This window comes from Rhinoderma darwinii, chromosome 11, assembly GCF_050947455.1.
Source record: "Rhinoderma darwinii isolate aRhiDar2 chromosome 11, aRhiDar2.hap1, whole genome shotgun sequence".
Classification (NCBI taxonomy): domain Eukaryota; kingdom Metazoa; phylum Chordata; class Amphibia; order Anura; family Rhinodermatidae; genus Rhinoderma; species Rhinoderma darwinii.
The window spans coordinates 33,143,497-33,162,734 of NC_134697.1; the positions used below are offsets into that span (position 1 = coordinate 33,143,497).

A 19,238-nucleotide genomic window follows, 5' to 3' on the forward strand; every position below is an offset into this window, starting at 1 on the left:
ATACTACATGGAAGGAATCTGAGCTCACATTATATGCAAGTCAAAAAAAAGAGCAATACATCACACATTAATATCATGTGTAGAAAGATCTAGCTATTTAATCTCATATCTAACTAATCTCCTATCTGTTTAATCTTTTATCTAATCTCCCATCTATCTATTTAATCTACGATCTATCTATGTACCTATATTATCTTTCTCTCAAAACCACTTAAAATTAAGGTATGACTGCAGTGAACCCCAATATCCCCTCTACCTAAAGTCATGCAGGCATCCAGGAAGCGGAGACCTATGGTGCGATCTGGTGCGTACCTGGAGAGCTTCTTTAGTTCTCCCAGTGCCCAAAGAAATACCATAGAGAGAACAACAGGGTCACCAGTGTTTTTCCTTCAATGAATAAACAATCTATTCTTCAGAGGGTCAAAAATAAATTTTTGTTTGTGAACTCTAGTTTGTTTTGTTATAGAAAGACGGACACCTAAGCATGCTAGACCCATTTGATAGACTAGGGAAGTGTGATACTGGGGTCAACTGCAAGGATTTGTATGGACCGTAACATATACATGAACAAGCAATTGTAAACCCACACACTTCCCGATCCAAATGGCATATCTGTAGGGGTTGCATAGGTTGTCAGTCTGACTAGACCTATCCCTAGAGTGGCCCAAGCCACAAAGACTGGTGTCATGCGACAAGCTACACTAGAAAGCATATTATCCCAAAGATAAACTCGCAACATGTTGATAGACTAGGATAGACAGTTCGTAGGGACGGATGACACAGGGAAACTTAACATCAGTACTGACTTTAACACTTACACTGAAGATGGCGTTTGGATGGTTTATGAACGTATATATTTATTCTGTATTTAGCCATCAATGTTGCGAGTGTAGAGCCATTAATTGTGTCTTCTGCTATATGTCTGTATCTATCTGTGTATAAGTCAATGAGATCCATCAGGTGAGTTCCGTTAAGAACGGAAACCATGACAGTGGTGAGAACAGAATTTATTATTAATAGTAATACTACTAACTAAATAATAACCTCCAAAGGCCAAAAAAAACCATTAAAGTTTAAAATGCAAAGCCTATTGACTAAAACAAAGATGGATTACGTTGACATTGTACGGGATTTATGAACCAATATGCACCTAAATGTTTTGGTGTCCGTAGAAAGGGGCATGACCATGGAGAGTTTCAAAATGTACAAATTTATTAAAGATGTTTTTGGTTTTTTTGTGCAAAATAGTACACTACAATGATCAGCTGAAACCCCTGGCAATAAGTTATCGGTATATTTCTTCTACAGTGGCCACTGCAGGAGAAATGTGGTATTGCATGGAACGCAATGAAATGAATGGGTAGCCATGTAATACACGGTCACACGGAGTCCTCCAGAGTTGCAGCAGCTGTTTGCAGTGGCTTTCCACCCTGGCTAATGGCGGAGGAACCCCTTCTGTAACATTCTACTAGGGCATATTATTATTACAAAGCATTTATAGGCAGGGATACCTATAACCAAGAAGGTCTTGTCAGGCCTACAATCACTTTACAGAAATACATTAAAAGAAAATATGCAGCCTAGTGTGTGGGCAGCTGTTTCTTCAAGTTAAGATGAATTTTAACTAAAGTATGTAATACATTGCTGTTTTAAAAAGATGAATCTGTATTCACTTTTGACAGACTAAAGCAGGTGGGTTATGGGTGCAATGACCTGGAAAGTCCACTCATTTGCAGACCCTTGAAGGGTACAGTATATGGTTTCTATATGTATTGGCTAGGAATTTCACATATATCGTGTTAGAAGCACTTGGATTCAGAATAACTCATTCGTCATTTGATCTTTTGAATACTTCAATCACAAATGCAAAGAGCAGAAAGTGTATTGGCAAATATGCAATTGTTGGAGTCTGTATTAAACCTTGTAGCGATAGATTGTATCAGCTTCCATATAAAACCAGCTATTTCAATGCGAAGTAATGATATAGCTGTCATTTTAGATTATAATGGTTTGAACCATACAACATCCCAAGGGCAAAATGAGCACTTTTATACAGGCCATTCAATTAAAATTATAATGTTACAGCTCAACAACCCTTGTTATGTTATTCGTTGGCTTTAAACGAGTTTTCAGAGATTCAAACATGAACGGCTATCCTTAGGGGGTCCAATCCCGAGGACCAACTCCGATCATTCACTTGAATGGGATGAGCCGCTGTGCCTATGTAAACCATCACTCCAGCTAATCGACAGGTGTAGACCCCTTCCGTCAATGTTTGACTCCCTGAACCCTCCCTTAAGGGTATATACCATATACTGTCTTGTACTATGCTATTTTCAATTTAAAACTTTATAGCCAGGTATTAATTTGAGAACCAAGCTACTGCAGAACATCTTTTTGTCCACCATTGTTTGATTTGAAATAGCCTTATCCTTTTTTAAAAAGAAGGTATGCAGTAGCTAAACTATATATAATGATGTTTTGCAGCGCTCTAGGTACTGAACTGTATAAAACTTCAGAACTTTTTTTTTTAAAGAGATAGGAAGCACTTAATCTGTGACAGATTGCTTGTGAGATGAGCGGCGCCTATGTAGTGCCACTCGCGTCTTTAATTGTCTGGTTCTGATTGCTTGGAAAGAGCTTCATTTTTTTTCTCTCTTAAAAAAAAAACCCACGAATTTCCATTACATTTCTAAATTTGAACCCAGTGATCTATCAGTTATATTCATTTTTCAGTTCAGAGATGTATCTAAATTGCAGCATATTTCAGTACTGTATTTTTCCCTGACAGACCATATGGTAATGCTATTCAGTGCAACCTAATCTACAACGTATGCCAGTAGTTGCTTCCCTAGGTAATCCTAGCCTCTGACCTATGACTAACTGCATTTCAATGCACCATAATATGTATGTGAATATACAGTATGCTTGTAGGTGAGTGGGTGTTTTGTTAAATTACTGAGCAGCATACTATACAAAGCCTACGTACCACCATGTCCACTCTGTATTTATTGCAGGCTGCTGGTATTTTTTAGTGTAAACAGCTTAGAAAAACATGATTGTCTTAATTACATAACCATATGCAATACGTTATATACATGATCACAGTTTATTTTTCCTGATACTTCTGCTGCTTGTTACGTGACATCATTTTAACCTCACTGTTTTTCTCTCTCCTAGAAGGCTTTGCCAAGGGATTGCTAATCTTAAAATACTAGTTGCCTGTTATAAGCAAGGTTATGTATTCACGAAAGTCTAAAGGGGATGTCTCATGGAGGCAGCCCCAGTCCATGTGCCCTAACAGGGCATATGGGCGTCATAGAGGGTGTTCCCCCTCAAATACCAGCTCGGACTGAACTCGCCTGTCCATATGTTGCATGGTTGGCCATTCTTTCAAAATGGTTGTCATGTAATACTACATTACTGTTGCAGCGGTCGCTGTAGGGGGAATGTATGTCCAAACACCGCTTCCCCTGGCAATAACTAATAGCTGATATCCAGGGGTTGAGGTGGCCATATACATTAGATGAACTGGTTGGCCAAACGGCAGATGTCGAGGAAAAGAAGGATTGGCCTGCTGGATTTTTAGCATGCCCGATCCTTTTGTTTGCAAGGAGATAAGCCCGTGCCGGACAGCTCTTAGGCTTACTCCTTTTCCCTATTGAAAACATATGCATGCTTGGCCAAGCATGCATGTGTACTGGGGTATCCAGAGGAATAGATGTCGGCCAAGTGTGTATGAGGGGGTCGGGAGGAATAGCTGTTCGGCTGACCGCTATCTAAAGCTGGCCATTAAATTTTAGAGAATTAGTTAAACACAGGGCTGACTATTTAAAAAGAGGTTGCCTTCATGAAATATTTATGGGGTCTTCTTCATTATGTGGTTATTGTAAATGTAGGGTAACGTGCAAATTTGGCATAAATCTGTTTTGGCGAAAGATGGATTATGGACAAATGCACAGTTCTTTGGAAAGCTTACAGAAAAAGATTTAATTTCGAGGCACACCGATTTTTCATGGTAGAATATTCGGCGTCGAGGTGCAGCACAGGAGGAGATCCATGTAAATATTGGAACATTGGGTGTGAAGGCTTTAGGCCAGATTCACACAGTACGTTTTTTTTTTTTTGATGGTTTTGTTTAAGAAGTGGATACAAAAAAAAAGAGAAGTAGTGGAATGGCACCAAACTGCCCTATGTGAATGTGGCCTAGGGCGACCTCTGCATGAGTTTTCTCTAGGTACTCTGGCTTCCTTCAACACTCTAAAAAAAAAATACATACATTTACATTGTGAGCCATTGGGGACAGTAAGGGATGAAGACTTCTGTACAGCGCTGCAGAATATGCTGGCACTATATAAGCAACATTAATAAATACAATTTTATAAATAGTGCATTATGTGAACATCCCTTCTCATTGGTAGGTTTGGTGAATTCAGCCACGCTCATTCTATAAAATTAAGCATCTAGCCATGCAGCCTCTATACAAAGATTGGCTGTAGATTGGCACTGTAGTAGGATGCCACATTCACCCTACGTACCCGTTTGCAGAATTTCTGCCTTGTTGGTACCTTCCCATCAACTGTAAATTATATTATTAAGAAATAGCAACATCTTGGAGCAAGCTCTACTGTAAAGTGGTAGGTCACACAAGTTTACAAAACAGGTTTGTAGAGTGTTGAAGATGGCTTATGACCAAGATTATCTTTCCTTACTAGCAGCACTCACTAGCAAGCAAGCGGCACTGAGGTACACTTTTTTTCAATGCAGTAACCATCCATGTCCACGTGCCTTTGTCTGGATTTGCTGCTTAGCGTAATTTAAGTGAATTAGGCTGGCCTGCAGTACCAGATACAGCCACAAGGACGGGTATATAGGACATATAATGTAATATTTAAAAATACCCTTTAAAGAATTTCAAACACATATGAATTTTTAGCTAGAGGAGAGAGCAGCTACCACGAGTATCTCTTACACTGGAGGAACCAGCACGTCCGTGCATTACATGACAGACAGCCCATTGCAATCGTAACATGTAATGCTTCATTTCCCCTGTGGTGGTGCAGCAAGACAACCTGTGATCAGCTTATTTTTGGGGGACTCCTCTAACAAAAAGGAATTCTAGATGGTGGACAACATAAAGTGAAACTATATTACAAATGTAGTTTTTAACTTTAGGGATTTTCTCACAAATTCCATTTATCAATTGTATGATTTCTGCTGGGATCCGCACGATCACTAGAATGGCTTGGCACTTCAGTCAGCCCTATAGATTTTGAATGGAGCTGCATCGCACATTCTCAACTGCCACCCCATTCAAACTCCTCCTCACAGCGGTCGTGTCGTGACGAAGAACAGTGGACTTGGAACCCCTGTTTTAGTGATTGTGCGGGTCCCAGCAGGGGATAGGCATAAATGTAATTTGTGGGAAGACCCCTTTAATTGATAACATTATTTTTAATTTGATTTATAATGTTAATTTTGGCTTTCGTATTTTTTTCCTTTAACACAGCAAGATAAGGAACGTAACAGGTGTGTTACAACATTTCTAGCATTTCAAAAAAATAAGTTGAGATCAGCTGTCTGAAGGAGAGCAGACAAGTGCAATTAATAAATTGTAGTGTCAGGTTCCCTATTTTGCATTTTTTAGCTTCCAGTTTGGTTTCAGTTTTTTTACTCTGCGGTTTAGAATTCTTGGACGGGAGAAACAATGCTGCAAGCAAACCAAAAGAATTCAAACAAACTTCAATTTCTGTGTATAGTCGTCGGTATGAAACATCCGGATACAGAAATGAATTATTTCATCACATTAGGAAAAAGTAATTTAGTTGTTTTTTTTTGGTTTTTTTTAATCTATAATTTTTCAGTAAAAACAAACGGAGTTTTTATTGTACTTAAAGAAGCTGGAAAGAAAGAGGAGACCTGGAAGTCACGTGGGTTGTTTATTTAGCAGATTTGTTAAACGTTCCTTTGGTAATGACTGAATGCTCTTTACCTGGGAAAAAAAACGAAGAACGTGCCATCCTGAACTGCTTTTCCCAGAGAAGCCGAAACAGATAATAAAGCTGTAGAAAATAGGATTAAGGTATTGAACAGGCAGGATTTAGTCTGATCTTTCAATAATACCAAAGCCTGATTGAAGAGCGAATCAAGAGCCAGAAAGCATGCAGCCAACACAAGACTTGACTATGTCGGCTAAACGTCCAACCTGTCAACCTGAAAAGTGCTGTTCTATTTTTCTTTTATGTTTTTCTTTCTAATGTAGAGGTCTATGTGTGAAGTTGATCCCTTTTTTTAAACCCAGAAACAATAAAGGCGGATGGTTCTTTAGTGAAAGGTATGAATAAATTAATGCTCTTTCACTAGAACATCTGCAATGTTAAATACTTTTGTGTCAAAAAAGACTAGAACATCTGAAGTTTTTTTTTTTTTTTAATACTTGATGTCTAGTCCTAAGTGGGAGCTGTTTTTGTGCTCTAAATTTAGAGGTTGGGACCTGGCAGTTGTGTTAATGGCATTGGGCAGTGTTTCACACAGAGATGCCGGTAGTATTTTCATATGGTTTTTTTTAATATTTTTTATACACTGATAAAAAAATTAAAGGAACACTTAAATCACATATCGGATCTCGATGAACGAAAGTTTCAAGTGTTTTTTGAGCAGTGTATATTTCTAAAAGCTTAACCTTTATATCTTTGTACAGGACAGGTTCACTTTTAAACATGTCAAAAATGCCTTCAGTGAGGTGCCCTGTAACACCATCCTATTACTACCGCGAAGAGGCCACAGTCCATTTCATTCTCAGACTATGCAGATGTCTAAAGATGAAGGGACACTATGTGCAGAGGAGCGCCGCAATCCCTTCATTTAGAAATTGGTGGGAGTCACAGGACACCCCAACCTCCCCTCCACTGTTGACATCTTTTGACATGTCTCAATGAAAAGACATAAGATATTTAAAGGTAAACCTTCACTTTAAGGTTAGGGCTACATCTAGTCTTTTTAACGGTCACTACAAAAAAATCACTCTGAAATACATAGTGCATTAAGTAGCTTGAAAATCACTTAAAAAAATCTTCCAGTCTGTATTTTTTTTATTTTATCACTACATGATGGGATTCTGAGTTTAAAGTAGTAGCTCCTTTTTTTTCCTTCAAAGAGTAACCGGAAAATCACTTGGAAATCTCTTGCAAATCACTCCATTACAGTTTGAATTATTCTATAGCAAAAAGTCTAGCTATCAGTGGCGTAACTATAGGGGTCACAATTGCAACCGGGCCCTGAAGTCAGGGGGGTCCACGGCCACCCGCACCACATCAATGAAAAGTTACTATAGTAACTGGGGCCTATGTAATAAACTACACGGGTCCCGTTGCTATAGTAACTGTCAGTACTTGCATTCCTCCTCCCGGAGAGCAGCGGCGATCCTGACGTCACTGCGCTGTGCGCAGAGCATCACGTTGCAACGCTATGCGCTGCGCACAACACACACCGGCCCTGGATGGAGTCAGAACCTCCGCTGCGGCCGAAGAGGAGGGTAAGTTTAATACCACTGTCTGATGGAGCTGATGGCTCGGGGTCCGACTCCCGGGATCCCCGGCAATCCGCTGTTTTGAAAGAGGGTGCAGCACTCGTACGAGCTCTACTTCCCCTTCATTCCGGTCACTTTCTCAGACTGAATCGCCGACACGGACGTGTCAGCGATTCACAGTGTGAGCAAGTGAGGAAAATTAAGGGGAGGGGGTTCTGGTCCCAAGAGGAGGGGGCGTAAGAGGGGGGATCCTGCAACGTCCATGGTCACTGACCACAAACTCCTTCCATCCAGTCGATGCCCTTCTCTCAAGAGATGTCTGCACATACGGCCGTCCTACTCCACAGTGACCACCAGGGTCCGCTCACGAGCTCAGTCCAGACTTAAGAAGCCAGAGCACGCATGTTGGTGATTGAGCTAATTTCTCCAGAGCACCCTAGGCTATAAGGCTGGGTTCACACGAGCGTGTTACGTCCATAATGGACGGAATGTATTTCAGCCGCAAGTCCCGGACCGAACACACTGTAGTGAGCCGGGCTCCTAGCATCATAGTTATGTACGACGTTGAGTCCCTGCCTCTCCGTGGAACTACTGTCCCGTACTGAAAACATGATTACAGTACGGGACAGTTGTCCTGCAGCGAGGCAGGGGCTCCTAGCATCGTACATAACTATGATGCTAGGAGCCCGGCTCCCTGCAGTGTGTTCGGTCCGGGACTTGCGGCCGAAATACGTTCCGTCCATTACGGATGTAACAAGCTCGTGTGAACCCAGCCTAATAAGGTCCCAGCCCCATCCAACCATGCCTGAGCTTTGTTGTTGTATTCCAAGTCTGTCTTGCAAATGGTCCCCTAGTGTTTCCTGCTCCCAGTGTTCCCTGTTCCTGTATCCTGATCTAGTGCCGTGCTTAGCTGTAGCCGTGCTGTGCTGTATACCACGCCTGTCCTGCTTCTGCACACCTGATGTCTACTTGCTGCCTAGTTCCTGCCAAGCCTGCCTTGCTACTGTCCGAGCTGCCACAGGTGCCCTATATAAACTATAGACTCGGACCTGCGCCCTGTTGGCCAGCTGCCATACCGCCAAGGCGGTAGGTCCAGTGGGTCCACGAACCCTACGTGGCCGTAAGCTCAGGCGATGGACCCTGCTGGTCGATCCAAGACCATAACGACGTCACAAGAGATGCGGGCGGATATGCTAGACCTCCGGTCTCGACAGGACCAACTCCTCCAGGCTTTGAACATTCTCGCACGTCGGCAGGAGGCACGAGCTGCCGTTCCTCCTACTACACCTACTGGCAGTGTCGACCCACGTTTTTCTTTGCCACTTCTGGACCGCTATGATGGAGACGCAGGTACCTGTCGTGGATTTTTGAACCCGTGCCAGATCCTCTTCAGCCTGTATACTAGGACATTTTCATCTGACGGCGCAAGGGTCACTTTCATCATCTCTCTCCTCACTGGCAAGGCTCTTGCATGGGTGAACCCTATCTGGGAGAGACAAGGACCAGAGACCCGTGACTTCCAGGGCTTCCTCTGGACTTTTCGCATGGTGTTTGAGGAGCCTGGACGGGTCTCATCTGCAGCGGCTTCCTTGATTAACCTACGCCGAGGAGACACCTCTGTGTGCGAGTACGCCATCCACTTCCGCACCCTGGCGGGAGAACTGTTATGGAACAATGAGGCCCTGGTGGCTGCATTCTGGCATGAATAGGGGAAGTATTACAAAAAGTTCGCTCACCGCATATCCACTGCGTTTCTGTTGCGTTTCTATTGCGTTTTGTTGATGCAAGTTGGTGTGAATGAATGCAGGTGCTCGTAGATATTCCCAAACTGGTCCTGTGTCGACAGCAGGTAATCAAGGCAATAGTGGTGTATAGTGAAGGTATATCCAGCACTCAAAGTAAAAGTTATAAGGTTTATTTGGTCATATTTAAAACAAGGACGTTAAAACAAAAAATCCCGGGACTACGCTTACGTGTTTCAGACCAGTGGGGTCCTTAATCATAGCTTGCATTAAGGACCCCACTGGTCTGAAATGCGTAAGCGTGGTCCCGGGATTTTTTGTTTTAACTTCCTTGTTTTTAAATATGACCAAATAAACCTTATAACTTTTACTTTGAGTGCTGGATATACCTTCACTATACACCACTATTGCATTCTGGCATGGACTGTCTCCTAAAATTAAGGACGAACTTGCCGCAAGAGACCTGCCATCTACCCTGGATGACCTCATCCTTCTTTCCGCCCGGATTGATATGCGGATCCGAGAACGCCCCCAAGAGTTTCGTTGCGAGGGAGGCCTTCCTAGTCTGGTCCCTACTTTGCAGCAACACCTGCTGTCCTCTGATGTCGATCCTCCTAAGGAGTCTGTGATGATGGACCAGTGTAAGCTATCCACCCAGGAGAGACAACGTAGAAACACTTTGGGACTCTGTCTATATTGTGGCCATGTTTTGCGCCTGAGTCCCCAAAAATCACAAAGCCTAGGGTTGCTAGGAGAGGCAACCTTGGGTAAGAAAGGACTTCTGTCTAAATTGTCCATACCAGTGACCATAGTGTCCGGCAAGAGAACGCATCAGGTCTCTGTGTATCTGGACTCTGGATCCACTGCTAATTTCATCCGTAGAGACCTGGTGGATCTTCTTCAATTACCCACCACCCCCCTGGAGAGGCAGTTGACGGTTTCATCAGTGAATGGACTACCCAGTTATAGCTGTGACCAAGCCGCTGAGGCTCCAAGAGGGAGCTCTTCACTCTGAACTCCTGTCGTTCTATGTCCTATCCAAAGCCGTTAACCCTGTGTTGCTGGGCCTGCCTTGGCTCCGACTACATGCCCCAGTCCTGGACTGTATTTCTGGAGAGGTTTTCCAGTGGGGCCCTGAGTGTCAAAGTCGATACCTGGTGCAGAATCGTTCGGCTCAGCCTTCGCTGCCTCGGTCATTGGCAGGATTGCCGGGTCATTATGCTGCATTTTCGGACGTCTTCAGCAAGAGGGAGGTGGAGACATTGCCTCTACACCGGGCGTATGACTGCCCTATCAAGCTGACTGCTGGTGCATCCCTTCCCCGTGGTAGGGTATATCCTCTCTCCTTGCCAGAGACTCTTTCCATGTCCACCTATGTGAAAGAGAACTTGGAGAGGGGCTTGATACGGAAGTCTTCCTCCCCGGCAGGAGCCGGGTTCTTCTTCGTCAAAAAGAAAAATGGTTCTCTTCGTCCTTGTATTGACTACCGAGGTCTCAACCAGTTCACTGTGAAAAATAAATATCCGTTGCCACTGATCTCAGAACTGTTTGATCGTATACGTGGTGCCAAGATTTTTACCAAACTAGACCTGCGTGGGGCTTACAACCTAGTCCGGATTCACCAGGGTGATGAATGGAAGACTGCATTTAACACCCGTGATGGACACTATGAATATCTAGTAATTCCCTTCAGCCTGTGTAATGCTCCCGCGGTCTTCCAGGAGTTGGTTAATTATATTTTCCGTGACCTCCTCTATTTGTGTAGTAATCTACCTTGATGATATCTTGATTTTTTTTTCTCCAGATCCTATGACGCATCAGAGACATGTTCGTAAAGTTTTGCTGCGGTTAAGGGAGAATCGTCTGTACGCTAAGTTGGAAAAGTGCGTATTTGAAAAATATGCTCTACCCTTCCTGGGCTATATCGTCTCGAATCGAGGTCTCGAAATGGATCCTGAAAAGGTCAAGTCTGTCTTGGAATGGCCACGCCCTCAAGGCTTGAGGGCCATGCAGCGCTTTCTGGGATTCGCCAATTTTTACAGGCCGTTTATTCCAAACTTCTCACTGACTTCTCCTATCTATAACCTCACTAAGAAGGGCATGAGCGCCAAGGCGTGGACTCCTGAGGCAGAGTCCGCATTCAATAGCCTGAAGAGTGCCTTCACGTCAGCCTCCATCATCCAGATGTCTCTCTACAGTTCTCGTTGGAGGTGGACGCATCCTCTGTCGGTGCTTGCTGGTGCACTCCTGTTCCAGAGAGGCTCCAAGGGCAAGTCAATGGTATGTGGATATTTTTCTAAGCTCTTTATCGCAGAACGCAACTACTTGATTGGGGATCGGGAGTTACAGGCCATCAAATTGACTCTGGAGGAGTGGAGATATCCACTAGAGGGCGCAGCTCATCCCATCCTGATTTTTACGGACCATAAGAACCTTACCTATCTTCAGACGGCCCAACGGCTGAACCTTCGTCAGGCCAGGTGGTCACTGGTTTTTACCAGGTTCCAGTTTGAGCTCCATTATCGCCCGGCCGACAAGAATTTGAGAGCCGATGCCTTGTCCAGGTCTTTCGAGACAGAAGACACCGTTCCTTATTGTCTATGGCCAGCACCCACGAATTCCTCTCCCGGTCCCTGTTACGTCCGATGTGCCAGCTGCTGACACGGCCTTTTGGGACTTTCTGCAGATCTGGCAGCAGGCTCGATCCTCCATCCGCATGAAGCGGAAGGCGGACTCAAGGAGAAGAGAACCCCCTCAGTTTCTTCCTGGCGCGAAGGTCTGGCTGTCCTCCAGGAATATTCGACTGAGGGTGCCGTCGTACAAATTTGCTCCCAGGTTCCTCAGTCCCTTCGAGATCCTGCAGCAGATCAACTCTGTCGCCTACAAGCTTCGGCTGCCTCCTACCCTCAAAATCCCCAACTCCTTCCAGGTTTCTCTCCTGGAGCCAGTGGTTCTGAACCGCTTTACCAAGACTCCAAGCCCTGCGGTTGCCTCCAGCGGCCCTTCAGACACCTTCGAGGTTAAGGAGATCTTGGACATTAGAAAAGTAAGAGGAAGAACCTTTTTATTTAGTAGATTGGAAGGGGTTTAGTCCAGAAGAGCGTCCTGGGAGCCAGAGGAGAATCTCAACGCTCCTACCCTCATTAAGAGGTTTCTCTCTCGTTCTGGTCCCAAGAGGAGGGGGCGTAAGAGGGGGGATCCTGCAACATCCGGGGTCGCTGACCACGAACTCCTTCCATCCAGTCGACGCCCTTCTCTCAAGAGATGTCTGCACATACGGCTGTCCTCCACAGTGACCACCAGGGTGCGATCACGAGCTCAGTCCATACTTAAGAAGCCAGAGCGCACGCATGTTGTTGATTGAGCTAATTGGTCCAGAGCACCCTGGGCTATAAGAAGGTCCCAGCCCATCCTCCCACGCCTGAGCTTTGTTGTTGTATTCCAAGTCTGTCTTGCAAATGGTCCCCTAGTTTTTCCTACTCTGTGTTCCCTGTTCCTGTATCGTGTAACATGTATCCTGATCTAGTGCCGTGCTTAGCTGTAGCCGAGCTGTGCTGTATACCACGCCTGTCCTGCTTCTTCACGCCTGACGTCTACCTGCTGCCTAGTTCCTGCCAAGCCTGCCTTGCTACTGTCAGAGCTGCCATAGGTACCCTATATAAACTATAGACACTGACCTGCGCACTGTTGGCCAGCTGCAATACCGCCAAGGCGGTACGGTCCAGTGGGTCCACGAACCTATACTGTATAAGATTACTGTCTGCTGGACCCTGTATCTAAGCCTACCTTAGGCTTAGATACAGGGTCCAACAAACAGTATGACACATGCACTTGGGCCTGTATCCAAGCCTACCATATGTGTTAGGCTGTGTTCACATCAGCGTTGCCCTTCCGTTGAGAGGTTCCGTCTGAGGTTTCTGTCGGGTAACCCCTCAACGGAACGGCAAACACACTTTAGCTTCCGTTTCCCTCGCCATTGATCTCCATGGTGACGGAAACGTTGCTAAGGTTTCCGTTGGTCACCGCTGTGACAGGGTTCCGTTGTTCATGACGCAACCAATAGCGCAGCAATGAGACATCGTTGCGCTTGTTTGCTCCTGTCAGACTGAGCTATGGATGGGGACGAGCGGCGTTACTCCGATCGCTCGTCCCCTTACGTTATTATCATTTCAACAGCGCGTCTCCCTGTTTACACAGGGCGAAGTGCTGCCTACAACGATATTGTAATTTTTTAAAACGATACAATCAGCAGATGATTGAGCGTTTGCTCGTTCATCTGCTGATTGCTGCCCTGTTTACACAGAGCAATTATACGAACGCTCGTCTGCACGATAATCGCCCAGTGTAAAACCCCCTTAAGTCCGTGAAGGGAACTTGTAATTATTCATTAAGGAGTCCTTCATACTCCCTAATGAATATTTGTTATCTCTGTTCTGTTCCAAGCATCCTCTGAATATATTCGAGCCGTCCCATGCACTTGACACTGTAGGGAGCAGGTAACACATCCGGATCTCCACACTCCTGTGAAGATCCAGATATGTGACTTGCTATTATAGTAACGGGTTTGTAATCCGCTTTGATACACTTTCCCAGCGCTCCCCTCCAACCAAAAAAGTACGATGGCCTCAGGTCCCCAGTACTGGAGAATTTATGTAATTTATTTTATTTTTTTTCCGAAAAAAAGCCATGTGGACTTGGGGGGAATTGTTAGACAAAGCGACAGGGGTTTGCAGTGCCGTATATCTAATTATGAATCATATAAAAGTAATTTAGACGTCCGCTGTTTAGACTTTCATGTCTGTTAATACAAAAACATTTTAGTTTTGTTTTTTGCATATTAATGTATTGGCTGGTTTCTTGGTTTTTTTGTGCTGTAGTTTTGCCCTGTTTCCGCTTAGTGTCACTGAGAAAAGTAATTTCACTTTTCTTAAAGAATCTTGCATTAAAATTACATATATTTCCTGCTTATTGGTGCATTCAAAAACAGATTACGAAAAATTAGTGTTTGGCAGATTAAATACTTGACTCTAATGTTAATCCTGTAATTAAGCTGAATAAATCATACTTTGCATTTGTTAAGGGGAATTCATTCTGAACAGGTAGTAAGCTGTTGTCATTGTTACACGAGATTTACACGTACACATTGTAACTTGTTACATGCAGATCTCGCTATTGAGGCTTCAATGTGTATCTTATTAGTAAAAATCAAAATCTACACTGAAAGAAAGCAAACTTTAAAAACATGATTTTTATTTGTTGTAAAGCATTAACTCTTTCCTCACCACATTTTATTGGGCAATAAAATCATCTAAAAGTTGCTCACCGTAAATGCTGCCATATAATTAGCAACTTTTTTTTTTTAATCATGGCAGCCTCTTGCTAGACCTATTTTATTTTTTTTATTTTTTTTTAAGGCTACATATACTGCATTTATATGCCTGTCGTTTTCCTTTTAGACTAAATTGTGGGTACACCTCTCAAAATCTAGGTGCTTTACCCCCAATACCAAAAAGGACTTTTGTCAGACATCCCTTCTTGGTCAGAACGAGCGGTCAGTGAGGGGAAATTCTTGCAAGTGAGGACTCTTAATGCTTAGCGGCTAAGAGGGCTCCTTGAAGGTAGGGGGAGATGTCATGTCACTTTTTTTTTTTTTTTTTTTTTGCACATATGGTGTTTTACTCTACACCAACACTTATTGTGTCTATAGGGTCTATTTTGTGGGTATTATTGTGCCCACGAGTTCACTAGTAAAAGATCATGTGATACCTAGCAGTCTTTAGGTGATCCTATGTTGTACTCTGTGATGTTTATACAGTAACTAAGGTTTTTCATAGACATGCCATAGCAACAGTGACCTCTACAGGTTGTAAAAAAACTGAAAAACTGCCTCCACATACGGAGAGTTATACAGTTTTTGTTCTTTGACATACATTACTGTCATAGATGTTAAAAAGTACAACGTTGCAGGTATGTTAAGATAAACCAAGGGTGGCTATAGAAAGGCAGAGATCTCACTGGTAGCTGAAGGTACATCTGATGTCATCGGACTCCATATATCAATGCCTCTTGATTTTCTTTGTGATCCTTGGGGACACAACTAGGAATTTTCAGTTTCTGTCAAAATGTTTTTACTTAAATTTGCAAAAGGTAAATTAATTTATTGATTATTTTCTAGTTTACATGATGTTCTTCGTGTTTTTTTTTTTTTTAACACTTTCCAAAATAATTAAAATTGTAAGTGCAGCCTAATGATTGACTATTCTTTTTATTATTGCTAGTAGCAGTATTGTTGTGGTTATTGTTATTGCCTTTTTTATCAGTTGAATGTTCACTGATTTGATCACATCACATATTGTTATGACTAGAGCTTGTAATGTTTGCGGATACATTACAAAGTCAGGAATGTCAGGTTCTGTTCTGCTACTTCTTCAGATTGTGGTTTGTGATAGCCACCTATTTGAATTCCTTCATGGGATTGTATACGCAGGACTAATGCAGTGGATAGAGGGCTGTGGATATGAACCTGCTTTACATAATACAGGCTAAAATTGTCAAGCTATAAACTCTGGCTGCTCATCATAAATGAAACCGTGTGAGCGCTGAGCGGCTTCATTTCTGCTCGGCTTTTTCCAGAAAGCCGATGTAGCGGTGTACAGGCTCAAAGGTTTTATATTAAGTCCTTACACCGTTACATTGACTTCCGGAAGAAGCTGAACAGAAACCGAGCGCTAACACAAATGCTTCTGCCGCTTTGTTTTAGCGATTGGTGGGGTCTCCGTGCTCGGACCCCCACCAATCAAAACTTCTGACATGTCACTATGACATGTCAGAAGTTTGTTGAACGTTTAGTTACCCTTTAAGGCCACATAACACTGGTGTTGATGTCCAAATAATAGTGCTATACAGTGTCCTAATGATATCCCAATATGCCCCACTTGAATTCAGAGGATCCCGCATACTGACTAGTGTATTTCCCCACATTTTCCCATTGGAGCAAATACAAGGTATCAACCGCTTCAAAATGAAAATGACCTTCATTACCTGTGTCCTAAATATGAGGATGATATTCTGATATATATGGGGAATAACAAGAAGTACTACTCCAGTCATGCATTCTATACAGGTGCCTTGTGGTTTCATGTTTTTACCATTTCCTTTCTACCCCTCCCTCTCATTCTTTCTACCCCTCCCTCTCATTCTTTCTACCCATTTTTGTATTGAAAATGGTTAAAAATAAATACCATGCACCACCATACAGTTTTTAAATAACACTGTGACTAGTACTATTGCATTGGTGCTTCAACTGCAGTGTCCTTTTTAAATGGTTTGTCTCTTCCAGACAGCCCCTGATCATATGCCTTTTTAGGGCATATTAATGTCCTAGAGGGAGGCCTCTGCTTTGGACCCCCTGTTTGAGCCAGAGCCGAGACCTGCTAAACAAGATCTGCTTACGCTCTGACTTATCTAGCCCATCCATGTAATACATGGTTGGCTATTAATTTGAATGGCCAACATGTAATACTACATTTAACTTGCAGCAGTCACCTCAGGGAAAATCTTTGTCCGAATTAAACTTGCATGGGCCAGGCCAGTGGCCAAAGTTTGACTGCTGGGGCATTTGTTTTTAGACAAGGGGTCATTTTGATGAGACAACCCCTTTTACTAGTCCCAATTTATGTATGTAATAATGCTGATTTAATAATAATAATGCTCTACGTTATAGCCACAGTGCCCTCCGGGTCAGTTTACATGTTGCGTAAATACTGCGGATCTTCTGCAACAGAATTCATTTCAGAAAATCTGCAGCGTAATACAGTAGCTGCAAAGTGGATAAGAAACAAATCTCATCCACACGCTGCGTAAATACTGAGCAGAAAAAACGCTCAGAAGTTGAGATGCAGTGCGGAATTTTATTTTGCAGCATGTCAATTGTACTTGCATAAACGCGACTTATTTGTTTTTGGTATTTCCCGATGAATTTAATGGGGAGGTAAAACCTGCAACAAATGGCAGCTGTTGTGTTTTTTGCGATTCCGCTGCAAAAAATGCAACTCAGAAAAAAAAACAAACCTTATACTTAAATAGTTTTTTTTTCTTCCTCCAGGGATGACGTTTCATCCCATTTGACCGCTGCAGCAAATCACAGCTTGCAGCGGCCTCCTGGGATGAAACGTCATCCCAGGAGGCCGGCCGGTTGAATGCCGCAGTTTACGCAGCGGACATCCTGGGTGAAAAACTGCACCACAGTTTGGTGTCATTTTTCGGCTGGAATTTCCTGCGGTCTACAGGGCGGATATGCTGTGTGCTTTTACGCAGCGTATCTGTCCCGTCTGAACTCAGCCTCATTGTAATAACAGCCACTTTGCCCATACTAAACTCCACTAATTCTTGTTTCCTTGCTGCTCTCCACCTTCATTGACAAGCCAAAGATTGTAAGCAAGTAAGCCTTCAAAAGGCTGCTCGCTTGTAACTGCCCTACTTTGTAATTTTTTCTCCCGCGTCAATCCTAGTGCTTTGCCAGAGCAGTTTTGAACTGACCCTTCCCATCCCGGCAATCGCTTATTCTCGCAGGGCAACTTACCATTCCTGTAGGGTTCCCTCTATGAACAGGCCTCCCCTGCCTGTAGGAATATCTCTCTCTGATATTATGGGTTGCATTAACGCAATGACTCGGCATAGAAGGCATTGAGGGGCATCCACATTAGTATTGTAGTGTTCCTCAAGAGTAAATTGTGTCATTCTGTGTACTATCCATCTATGTAATTTGGCATAATCTTATTTTGTATTCTATTGAACGTTGCTTTACTACTCATTCATCTGTTTACATAAAGAGAAAAGCAGACGTTGAGTTTGATCTTTGTTAGTTTAACCAATAAAGCTCACATCCCACTCTTCTCGCTGCAAGAACCACAGAATCCTGCGGTCGGCTTTCTGCAAGAAAGAAGCACAAGTACTTAAGTGCCTCTTCACCAGATTTGAGGATCATGACAGATTTTCCCTCTTCACCCCCTCTAGTATTTACTGAGGGATTTGCCCAGTTAAGTGGAGTGTTCCTAAGGAGACATCACTTTAAAGTTATGCACAGCCATGTAATACAATACAAAAATTTTTATCGTCCACGCAGATCAGGGAAGGGTTCCGAAACAGGAGATTTGCCTGGCAGGGGTCAGTGGCAAACTCTTGTACACACCATTACGAGCATACTCGGTGGTATCTGTTGCACTTCTGCCCGTCTGCAAAGAAAATACAGACAAAAAAAAAAACAGCCCTTTAAGAGGCACGTCTGAATTATTGGCCATTTTTGTATGTTTTGACAGGTTTAAGGCTAGCCCTGAGCTAAACATAAAGCTTAGTTCTAACAAAAGAGGGGTAACCAAGCCTTAACTATAAAAGCACAAATTTATTTTTTTGGTTCTTCGAGCCAAGTTTTATGAATTTTTTTTTTTATAAATACAGCTAAAAATTACATTTGGTTAGTCACATGGCAGGTTATAAACTGGCAGAGTGGAAATGCAAAATGACTACTATAACATGGGGTCCAGAATTCATGTTTGTCAGCAAAAAATTTTAAATGGTTTTCCCATAATTTAACATTTATTACTTATCCACAGGGTAGATGATAAATGTATGGGCCCCAACACTGGGACCTCCACGATCGCAGTGAGTAGGATCTTGAATGGAGCGCTGCACTCGTCTGTCTCCGACGGCTCCATAGACATTGAATAGAGTGTCAATGCACATGTGTGACCGCCAATCGTTTCAAAAACCGTGGTCGAGACTCCCGTTCTAGAGATCAACGGTGGGGCCCCCGGCGATCAGATGTTTATCACCTATCCTGTCGATAGGTGATTGTTAATTATGGGAAAACCCTTTTAATGTATGCATATTCTACATATAAGACTAATAGAGCACTGAAAATGTTTGCAGCCCTACAGATACTTCTGGATAGTACAAAGTTTGTTTTCGGA

At 43.1% G+C, this 19,238-nt stretch overlaps 1 protein-coding gene across 3 annotated transcripts in view; it reads left to right on the plus strand.

Annotated features, from left to right (window-relative positions):
- The window catches only part of FBXW4 (F-box and WD repeat domain containing 4), a 148,613-nt gene that overhangs the window by 95,363 nt on the left and 34,012 nt on the right, over nucleotides 1-19,238 (plus strand). The gene's annotated exons all lie outside the window — the stretch shown is intronic.